This window comes from Monopterus albus, unplaced genomic scaffold (genome assembly GCF_001952655.1).
Source record: "Monopterus albus unplaced genomic scaffold, M_albus_1.0 scaffold63.1, whole genome shotgun sequence".
Taxonomy (NCBI): Eukaryota; Metazoa; Chordata; class Actinopteri; order Synbranchiformes; family Synbranchidae; genus Monopterus; species Monopterus albus.
Genome location: NW_018127943.1, coordinates 401,332 through 412,491, shown reverse-complemented (window position 1 = coordinate 412,491; position 11,160 = coordinate 401,332). Strand labels below are relative to the sequence as shown.

General features: G+C 39.9%; 1 long non-coding RNA gene across 1 annotated transcript in view; it reads right to left on the bottom strand.

Moving 5' to 3' along the window:
• Positions 1-1,955: 1,955 nt before the first annotated feature.
• Positions 1,956-11,160, bottom strand: part of LOC109962377 (uncharacterized) — a 31,174-nt gene continuing 21,969 nt past the window's right edge. The window contains exons 2-4 of the long non-coding RNA XR_002275243.1: positions 9,290-9,372; positions 5,811-5,868; positions 1,956-2,135 (exon numbers count right to left, since the gene is read on the bottom strand). This is a non-coding gene — a long non-coding RNA (uncharacterized LOC109962377). The remainder of the gene's footprint in view (positions 2,136-5,810; positions 5,869-9,289; positions 9,373-11,160) is intronic.

Genomic DNA, 11,160 nt, shown 5'->3' with positions numbered 1-11,160 from the left:
GTGGGATGCTGCAACAGGCAATAAAAGTGTCATTTTTCACCTCCTTTATAAACAGGCCGTAATGTTGAGATGAGCCATTGCCTATTATGGGCTTGGTCCAGCCTGTGACATCAGTAAACAGAGCAGCAGAGCTCTCTGAGAGTGCCTGGGCTGAACCAATGAGGAGTGTGTTTTAACAAGCCGGCTCGGGCTGTTGGGAGTCTGGACTAGCTCGTTCCATGGTAACCCAGGTAGACAATGTACTTGTTATGGTTGAGCCTGGGAACAGACTTGGGTCTACCACTTATCAAGCTGTCTTGTGAGACACAAACTTTGGATCATGAATATTACAAAGGTTATGGGGTTATGGGACAGCTTTATTACTCTGACAAACATCAGGAGGGTTGAGGTGGGGAAGACAAGGCAGCCATATGTATGCCTAACTCTTTCGCCCCGCAAAACAGGCTGTTGAACTTCTTAACTCTGCGTGACTTTTGATTCACCTCTATCCTGCACTGCTCGACCCATGCTGTTGCTGCAAATGAGTGTCTATCTTTAGACGTCATGATTCAGTTCACTGGCTCAGATCTCGACAAGAGTGAGGCTGAAATGCTGCAGGAATTCGAGGAAGTGTGATGCGACTCTGACAACAGTATAGGTTTTGTGAAATGTAGTCTAACTGTTACTGCATCTTTTTGATAAAAGTTCACCTTGCTGAAGTTCAGGGGCTCACCTGCCCTCTGGACAGAGATGCACATTTTTGTCATAATGCAGGTGGCCGACTTCAAGAAGAAGGAATAACAGAGGGAACAAAGGAGTGCAAAGGAGTGAAAAGAGTGGAGGGGGAAGAGATGGAGACACATCCCCTCCATAAGTTCAATATGCCTCTCTAGTCCATAAGCATGCAGCTCATGTCCGTCTCTCTCACACTTCACATAGGCTGCAGTGATGCACTGTGAATTTATACAAGTTACATTAATCTCCTGCACAGAGTAAGCAACAACAGGCCTGTGACTGAACACATGATGATTCATTTAGATGGGATCACAGTGCCCTCTTGTGCACAAAGGAATAACACTACACACTTCTGCTCTGACTGAAAAGATTTATTACAAACATGAGTACATGTTTCTTTAGCTTCATTAGAATTAACCATACAGTTTTAAACTAGGTAAAATCAAGGCTTACTGAAAGCTTATTTTTTCTTGTTAGAACTTCTATGCAATTTTTATAACTCTTGGCAGTACTTTAGGTCCCTTGTTAAAAGCATTATAAACACATAATAAACAATAAATTACATCATACTGCAGTTGTAAGCAGATACAAATATTTATGTAAATGACTACTACCTATGTCCATATACAGATTATGAGTGACAATATATACACCGATTAGCCACAACACTGACCACTGACAGGTGAAGTGAATAACTGGTTATGTCGCTAAAGAGGGGTGTATTAGGCAGCAAGTGAAAATTTAGTCCCTGAAAAAACAGGCGTAAGGATCTGAGTTATATGTTGATCACACCTATTACGCCAAGCAGACGAAGTTTCATACCAATAAAATATTTTTAACTATTTTTAAAAAATTTTTTTTGTTACTTTGCACTGGGTCAATTTGACCCAGAACATAACAGGAAGGTTAAAAATGTCTAACTTGTCCTCATGACCACAGTTTTCACTCCTTTTACATGTTTCTCACTGAGTGGCAGACAAATGTGTGCTCTTCCTGATAGTATCACTATGTAAGCAAACAGATTCACAGAAGATACACAGAAGCAAAATAGTAAATCCTAACGAAAGCACATACTGCACCTCCGAAACGAGATGTATAGGACCAGTGAGAAACGACTGGACAGGATGGTGAACAGGCTCGTGAAAGCTCCCGGGTTGATTTTATGAGGATGTGAATACTACCGGCTTCAAGCTACCACAAAGACAGCATATAGGATATCAGTTCCCTAACATTCAACAAGTCCAGAACGTCAGGGTCCCATGAAAGCTATTCTCTTACTTTTTAATGGCAGAAAGGTGTAGGTGATGAGACTCTTCACATCGAAGTCACCCACTCTTAAACGTTATCACAGCGCATCCCGAGTAGGGGAAGACCAGATGGAAAGCCTCTGAGCTTTCGGGAACAATATTTTGATCTGTTGACTGGAAAAGTTATGTAAGGCATCAAACCTCATCCTCCTGCTTTCATAAAATAACTCCTCTTTTACATTTTTTCAGACTTGTTTGGTAACTGTTGATTGTATACTGTATTCCTTTACAGTTAGCCATAATGGCTACCCCAAATGGCTATATATTTTTATTTGCTTTCCTTCTGAGGCACAGATGAAAATGATTTCATGTTCATTCTGAGCTCTCTCGGAGGAGATGGCTGCCATTTAACACAACTTCTTCTTTGCCTGAATCTCTACAATGGAGGTAGTGAGAGTGAAATCAACACTAGATCTACATAGTCACCATAACAACATTTAGGGGAAATACAGCAGGTTAAAAAAAAACAAAGTTCTCTTTTAAACATACAAGATTTACTTCCATACTGAAAGGACTGGAGTCAGATGGATCTATAAGGCTCAAACTTGTGGTGAAGTGGCATTGGCACACACCTTCCCCAGCTGCCCCTCCCTCTCTAAATGCTCAGGAATCTCATGCTTGTAAAGGAGCTTTAATAGAGAGGGTTATAAATCTGCAGATGACAAACACCATTTGCGGTGGAGTGACGTTTGTGTGTACATTATGAACTGCTGTGCTGTAAAACCAGGACCTCCAAGGCCTCTGTGCCCCCTGCAACTCCCGCTGGCTCTGCAGTGAGACCCCACAACCTCCTGGCCTGAACCACTGAAACTGGCTGGCTCCATTAAAAATGATAAGGAAATGAGGAACGCTAAGAGAGACCTCACCTAATGGTCAGGTGTGAAAAAGGCCCCATCAAAGTGTATGGGAGTTAAATCTTTAAAACTGAGATTGGGCGTCTCTGATGCAGTGTCACTGGATGTCGGCGTGATGATGATTAACAGGCAAGATGCTTTTAAAACATCATTAAAACATCATGATAAGTTATAATTCCAGTACAGAGAATTTAAAAAGTATCCACGGGGTGGCACTGCAAAGTTTCCAACAGTAATGCAACATTTCCTGACTTTAAAACGGAGCATAAAACTGACTTTTAACTGTTAAAACAACAGGCTGGGCTCACTGGCAAATGTCCTTTGGATCCCTGTTGGAATAATGTAATGATTTAATAGGCGCAGTTCCCAAATTAATAATTCTGTTCTGCATTGCAGGGCGTATCAAATCTGTCACACAGTACAGTTTAAACAGCCTTTCGACTCCACCTTTTTCCATTGTGCTCGAGTTGAATTTGGCTCCGCATTTTCCAGCTGTGTTTGAGTCATTTGCAGCTCAGCTGACATCGCTGCTCCATATAACGGATTAGAGGACAATGAAATCATTTTTTGAGAGATGCCTTTGGGGAAATGGATTCAGGGAATACAACAGCTGATAAAATGCATCTTTATGTGTGTTTAAAAAAATTTGACTAAATGTAAGATAACATCTTCAGCCATTTGGAAGAAAAGCAAAACTTATACTCTTAACTTTATATCTAATACACGGTGCCACTGCTGAAGTTTCCATATTAAATTACACAGTAAAAGTCAAAATTCCTGAACAATTACATGATTTATTGTGTGTTGTGGAAAAATTGTATCACTGTATTTCATGTTGATACATTTTCTTAAAAATACCTTATATAGTGTTGACAGAGGTCTGTGTGTAAAATTTCCAGGAAAATCTTCACTAACTGTGACCTAAGTGGGGCTTGATCACATTGGGTGGCAGGGCTGGCACTGCACTGGAAAGCATCACTTCTGCATAGTGTTAATGGACTTAACTCTGGGGTCCAGACTTGTGTTTTCCAATGAATTAAAGTGTCAGGAGCCACAAATCAGTGTCTGGGATATAGGTCATGTGGGTACTGATGGAAGGTGGTGCTCCTTCTGAACAGTTTGTTCCCTTGATGGATGTAACTAGAGCCTAAGACCTGACCGGTTGTTACTGAGGCCCCACTTGCACTCCCACCTACCCGTGACACACACGCTCATGCGTCCATAACCACACATGCAGGCTGACACATAGGTTAGCACACTCAGCACTGCCATCTCTCCCTAAGAGAGATCCAGTCCCACACACACATGCTACTCCCCTTCCCCTCTGTGCTTTGGCAGGCCAGTAACATTTACTCAGCTAAATGAATTAAGTAATCGCACAATCCCGCAGCCTCTGCATTACAGAGGAATTTCCATATTACGGCATCTGATACTCCCTGTTCACAGCCCTGCTACACCATTAAAGCAAGCCAGTGGCCAGGACGGCCGTAACTGGATAGCCAATGGGACGCCACTGCAGCAGATGCAGTGAAGTGTAGAGGACATACAGTATGTGTGTGTGTGTGTGTGTGCAGGAGAAGTAGTGGTTGGTGTTGGTGGTGATCCATGCTATATGGCTCCTGGCCTTTTATTTTATTAGAGCTCATTAGGACAGCAGATAACTCACTACTCTGTTTTCATTTAAACAACAAGCCACTTGGGGCTGTGGTTTGAAGTGATTTAGAATAGTTATGACACATTTTTAAGCATTACTGAACAGCGGCATTGCTTTTTTAAACAGCAACATTAAAGTAACAATACTTAAAAGACAACTCTATTCATTTAGCATCACACCTCTACAATGACAGCATTTTTAAAATGATTAAAATCAGTCCAGTAGAACCAGAAACTGTCTTGTTTATTTGTTTTATGCATTCTTCTTCAGAACTACAAGGACTATAAGAAATAAATGCATTTGTTTACGTCACAGTCAGACAACCGTGGACTGGGAGGATTCACTGCATTATGTTGTTGTACACCAAAACAATACAGTCAACATGCAGTTTATTTTCTGAATTTTGTCCAGTATGTGCATGTGTCCTTTCCTGTGAATCCTTTGCGAATGTGCATCAGAGTGAAAAGGCTAGGCTCCACCACTGACAATGCAAACTACCACTTTGAAAGGCAATTAATATAGTACCTAAAGACATTAAATGGCTATACCTGAATAAATATGTTCCTTAAAAAGCATCACAAATGAGGCCTGATATGATGAAAATCTTCAGGATGATAACTTTGACACACTAAAGAGCTGACTGAGGAGTGCAACTGGTGATTTTTGGTCATCAACATTCACATTAAGAGCTGCCTGATTTGTATTTCATTTCATTTAGACTCTGAACATGCTCTGTCAGTCAATGTTTAGAATCAAAACTAGGTGTGTTGCATTACAACCTATAGCTAAATTCCTAACCTTCTCTTCCCATAATCCTCTGGCTGCACGCCCCATGTGGCAGGCAAATTAACTAGTGGGTAGCAAGGACAGAGGGCACACACAGCTGCCTCGACCTCCTGCAGAGCAGGAGGGCTTCTAACCCACGGCTACCAATACATTTGGATGAGCTCTGAGAGGAGAGGTGGAAAGGCTGAGTCAGAGCCGAAGCTGGTTACACTGGCAAAAAGATGCTGCTGGCTAAAAAAAAACAAAACACTAGAGTCCACACAAAATATGCTTGGTTGTTTTCAAGAATGCAGAAAAAAAGTCATTCCTAAATAACTCAGTGACTCCTCATGTATTTTAGACATTCTTAAACTTAATATTAACCATGTTCCTATGGGATGTGAATTTTATGTGAAATGCAAACTTTTTTTTTTTCCAGTAGAAAAGTTTAGGAGCTGCAGTCAGGTGTCACAGAGAGAGCAAGAAGTCAACCGGTCAGCAAACAGTTTTACTCACCCTTTAAATCTCTTTCTTTTCTTTGCTGTCACTCCCAGAGTCGTGTTTCAGGAGCTCTCTGCAAATGTAATCAAGAGTACATTTCAGGCTTATATCAGAAATGATCCCCATTGCAAGACCTAACAGAAATATGACCAAAGCTCAGTGATGTTTCACACGATCAAAACTCTTTCCTTATGTGCTGTTGTGTCTCATTAAAACCACAGTTTATCACACTCAGAAGAAAGACTAATGAGGAGAGAGTGTATTTTTACATTTTGGGGAAAACGCGCAGAATGAATGATGCATCATGAACTTACAGTACCATTTATTTAAGTATTTTGACAAATAATTATTTGTTTTTTTTTATGGTTATTATTTAATTCACTTTACTTGCTGGATGTTTACAGTATTTAATGGTGCTGCAGACTTTTTAATTTTTCCCATTGTAAATCCCTCTGCAACATTGTTTTTAAAGGAGCTCCGTATATAAAGGTTATTAGTGAATTTTCATATGAGTATTTAATTAAATGACAGTATAGATGTCATAACTAGTCATTATGTGGTTAACCTCCATTAAATACACACACACTGCATACATAGTCAGCTACAGTGCACATTGTACCATATCATTTGTGTGGGCCGTACACACATGCAGTGGCTCCCAAGATCCACTAGGAGTCAGTTTTTGTTTTCATATTTATCAACCTATTTCAGAGGAGAGACGGAGAAACTGTGATTAATCTGGTGTGTCCTGGTGATGCTTCCATGGCATCTACCACATAATCATTATCAGTGATGACAGTCATGATGAGGAAGAGAAAGTATGGTGATGCATAATACAGTTTCTCAGATAAAGATTTTCGCTTTAATTATACTAAGTTTAATCTTCATTCAGTGTTTGAGGAATTTACAGTAGACCTATCATGACAATGCATTGTTTTTTGACTTCCTGCGTTTCAGTGTTGATGATCCTACCGTACGTTATTATCACTCTGGCAGTAATCTCGACATCAGTGCTTGCAATTGTAAGCCGGACAAACAAGGTAATATTCAAGAGAGGTAAACAACATGCTGATTTCCTGTTTCAGGACAATTATAATCATCTGAGAGGCCACGACTGCTTCCAAGGAGACAAAATACATGAGGAACCACATATAAGTAGTCGCTCAAGCATTTCTACTGATTTCTATAGTTTTGTTTTGTGTTTTTAAGAAAAATTTTTCTGCTCCTGTTCATTTAACTTGGTGTGTCAGTTATTGTAACACTGGTGTGGTGCAACAATGTCAACTGAGGCACAGAGAAGTAAGCTGGAAGCTTGAGTCATGATACATAACCCATATAGGACAATAGTCTTTTTGCTGAATTCATAAGAAATGATGATGAGTAATGAATGGATTGCATAAAAGACGTGGGAGATAACACAGGATATGATTAGTAGCGGAACATAAGATATTTACTCAAGTACAAAACACAATTCCACCTGGGAGAAAATTAACTTGAGTATCTCAGCTTGTAGTGTAGTAGCACTATGCTACATCTCAACAGGAAATGTAGCAGAATACTAAAAATGTAATAAAAAAAAAAATGAGCCAGCACTTCTACATACATACAATGTTGTCTTTACATGTATTATTAGGCATTTTTTAACTTCATGCAACTTTAACATTTAGTTTGGACAAAAAAAGAAAATCACCTGATTGTTACCATCTATGAAAGCAGGTAAAATATCACTTCTATCACACACACACAGGATATTTTCATCTACTGAAGTGAAAGGAAGCAAATAACAGCGCATTAGCACAGGCTGCATGCACACAAGGGCGCACACACACAAAGGTAGTTGGATATTTTGGCCAAGTGGCGAGTTTATTATTTTGTTTTATGGGGCTGGGAGGTGGGGGCGGTTGTTCTGCGGTGATGCCTGTGATACAGCAGCTCTGTTTGTGAGCTTGTGAGAAAGGAAGTACCAGTAAGATCAATACATCCTCTACGCAGATTTCCAGCAGAGTGTGACGTGTGTGTGGGGAAACGAGCTGGGCTGAGGATACTTTGCTTGTTATGGATTTGACATGAACTTGGCCCCCGGCCCCTCAGAATGTGATGAATGTATTATTTAATCTTCCTGTCTTTGTTAACCTCCTTTTGGCCCACGCCATGGCGATTCTCTGTCCCTGAATGGGTGAAACAACATCTCCAGTTTGGCCTTTGGATTTTGATGAAGTATAATAATGGCAATAATAATAGTGCCTCTCCAGAAGGACCTTTCCCACCACAAACATGTTAATGGGAGCAATGCTGTATTTTAAGCACACGTGGGTCAGAAGTACAGCTCAGTTCTAAACTACCACATGAGGCAAAGTATCATGTAGGGCAATTAAACAGCTGCACAAGGGCCTTGACATCTTATCAGTGTCATTAATGAGGGTTGTAAGAGTTGAGTTTTAGAGCGAACACTTTGCAATGTGAGGTTATTTTGATTAGAGTTAAAGTCATAAGGTTGAATTTCTGGACTTGGACTGTTTAAATAAAATTATTTCTTAACCCTAGGGAATTAACTAAATAAGTAAAACTGAGAAATGCAAACTATAAAACAGCAACCAGAACACAGATAATAGGGAATATAATGAATCCAAAGTTGTCTTGATGGTTTAAAAAAATAAATAAATATAGTTGTCTGCATTTGACATTTTAGCTTTGCTGTATTGTAATCTCATATTACTTTGTGTTTGTTATATGTGGACAATAGGACCACCACACGGGGGCCACTTAAGAAAATTGGGTTGTAGAAGAATAATTATTTAAATGAAATATTTGAAATGCAGACTTCCAGTGCTAATCACGGTCTCAAAAATTAAGACCAAATGTAAATTAGCGCTGCAGTTAAAAATTCTTAAAACTAATATTATGAATAATTATTTTCATTTAGTCAATAATACTCAGGTTCAGCGAGCCAAAGTTCTTCAAATTGCTTGTTCTGTCTAACCAACAGTCTAAACACAAAGATATACCAATCATATAAAACTGAGAAAAGCAGTAAGTCCTCACAACAGGATATACTGTATTGAAGGTTTTGAATTTTTCCTTTAATAGGATAAATCACTGATTTATCCTATTATCAAATGTGTTGGGTCATGACAATGTGAGAGATGTAAAAACAGGCAAGAAAAGGTTGATAGAGTATGGATGAGTAAATGGTTAATGAACATCATCACTGGAGGGTCCTCATGAAGACAGAGGTAGTAGGATGTATGTGCACATGTGTGTGCAGGCGCAGAAGTTTGCTAAAATTAAATATCTTCAGACAACAGCAGGGCAATATTCTGTGGCAGCTGAAGACGTCAGAGCTGTTGGACAGGATACTGACACAAGGACAAAGAGACGAATTTAGACCTGCGGTTTGTCGTCGGAGTAGGAATGTTACTCGTCACCTTTGAGTCTGTGACAGTAAACACAGACACACTGAAAAAAGGAACAAATGAAGAAAGTGCTTGACTCACCTATACGGGGCGCTGAACACAGTACATGTGAGACAGGTTGTGACAGCAGCGGGATTGTAGCAAAGTCGGCTCTATGAGGACCCCTGAGGTCAACAACAACAACAACAACTCTTAACAGTTAATATTTACATGATGTAGTATGAATTGTTCAGCATTTTTGTCGGCACATTTACATTTTATTGCTCTAACTGGATTTCACTGTGCAATGCTTTGTCTAACTGAAACTTTGTTAGGACTTCCAGTGCAAACTAGCTGTTAGCCAACTCCCACACATATACATTGCTGTATTTAAAAGTCACCTATAAACAAACGTCTGCAACTTTAAAATAAAAGAGAGAAAAATAACATTGAAATATATTTGGGCATGCCTGTGAGCAAAGACATAATACATAAATGCATCCTCTAACTCAGCCCTTTCCCATCATATCCCCCTCGAATCTGTGTGTGTGTGTGTGTGTGTGTGTGTGTGTATCTCTCTGCTCCACACACATGAACAAAGCTGATGTCGTCCACATGGATGGGACACAAAAAAACAAATGTCTGGTCAGTGCTAGGGTTGTCACCTTTCTTTAATATTTTAAACTACCACTCTAATGCACAAAATGGTAAAAAACAGTTCATCTGTAATGATCTGATGGAATTCAATATTCACAGTCTCTAACTGGCCATATATTGTACTACAGCAGGAGTTTGTAAAATGCATTCTTAACTGTGTGCACTGTTGTTCTATCAATAAACTAAATAATATAAAACTACTACTTATTTACATTTTATGCAAACTCCTCAGCAGTGTCTGTTTGCATCACTTAAGTTCAATGCTTCAAAACACAAATGTTAGAAAGGACGCTCAATGTGCAGTGCAATGAAGCTTCACAGCGCCTCTGCTATAGCCGCAGTGACCTGAAGCCGGTGACCCAGTTCCACCGCCAACAAAATGAGCCAGGATCCTTTCAGAAAGGAGAACCCATGAGCGACAGTGAAAATTTCTTTTGCAACGAGGTGAGAGAAACATTCTGTAAGCGTTTACAGTATAAGGCTAAAATTACTGCACGGAGTGGTGTATTAATGGCACACTCCATCACAGCTCTTGTTGTCTCAAAAGTGGTGGATGACCTGCTGTCAGCTGTGGTGGGCAATCAAACAAATATAGAGTGCTGCTAGATTATGAAGCCTGAGAGTTGGCAGCAGGAGCTGATGTCTCCACCCATAGGCAGCTTGTTGTCTGCTTCCAGGTCCCTTTGGCTGTTTCTAGGGCTGCCCCCAAATAGTCGAAGAGGTGAGTCATTAGTTGAGAGACCTGTTGGTCAATTGAGACTCTTCTAGTTGAGCCTTCGTTTTTATTTTGTTATATTTTGTGTGCATTACAATGGAAGGTAGCCCAGGCCAGTAGTTTATCTTCTTCTCCTCGTCCTTTTCATTTTGGCGTGCCAAACCAAAAACAAAACAAAACATCTTTGAACGGCATGCATTCATAAAACTTTTATTTTTCCACTCTATTTAAAGCTAGGTTTAGGCTTTAAGCCTCTGATGAAAATAAGATTATGGTTAAGGTTAGGGCAAGCTTTAAAAGCAACTTCCTAGGTAAAAATTATGACAAAATCCAGTGTTGCTGCTTGGCCAGATGGATAAAGCTACTAAATCTGGAGCCTCCCTTCTATAGTTAGCTGGACACAAGCGACCACAAACCAAGCCAAAGCACCAACGACCTCCTGGATGTTTTACTGTACAGTATAATGTCCTTGGTCACAGGATAGGTCATCAACAAATCATCGATTTGAACAGAAATCTAGATAATCGCATTTCTGCTCCACAGGATGTCCAAATTAAAAAGGCATTTGTCGAAGAAAATGAGCATTGTCTACTGGCCCAGA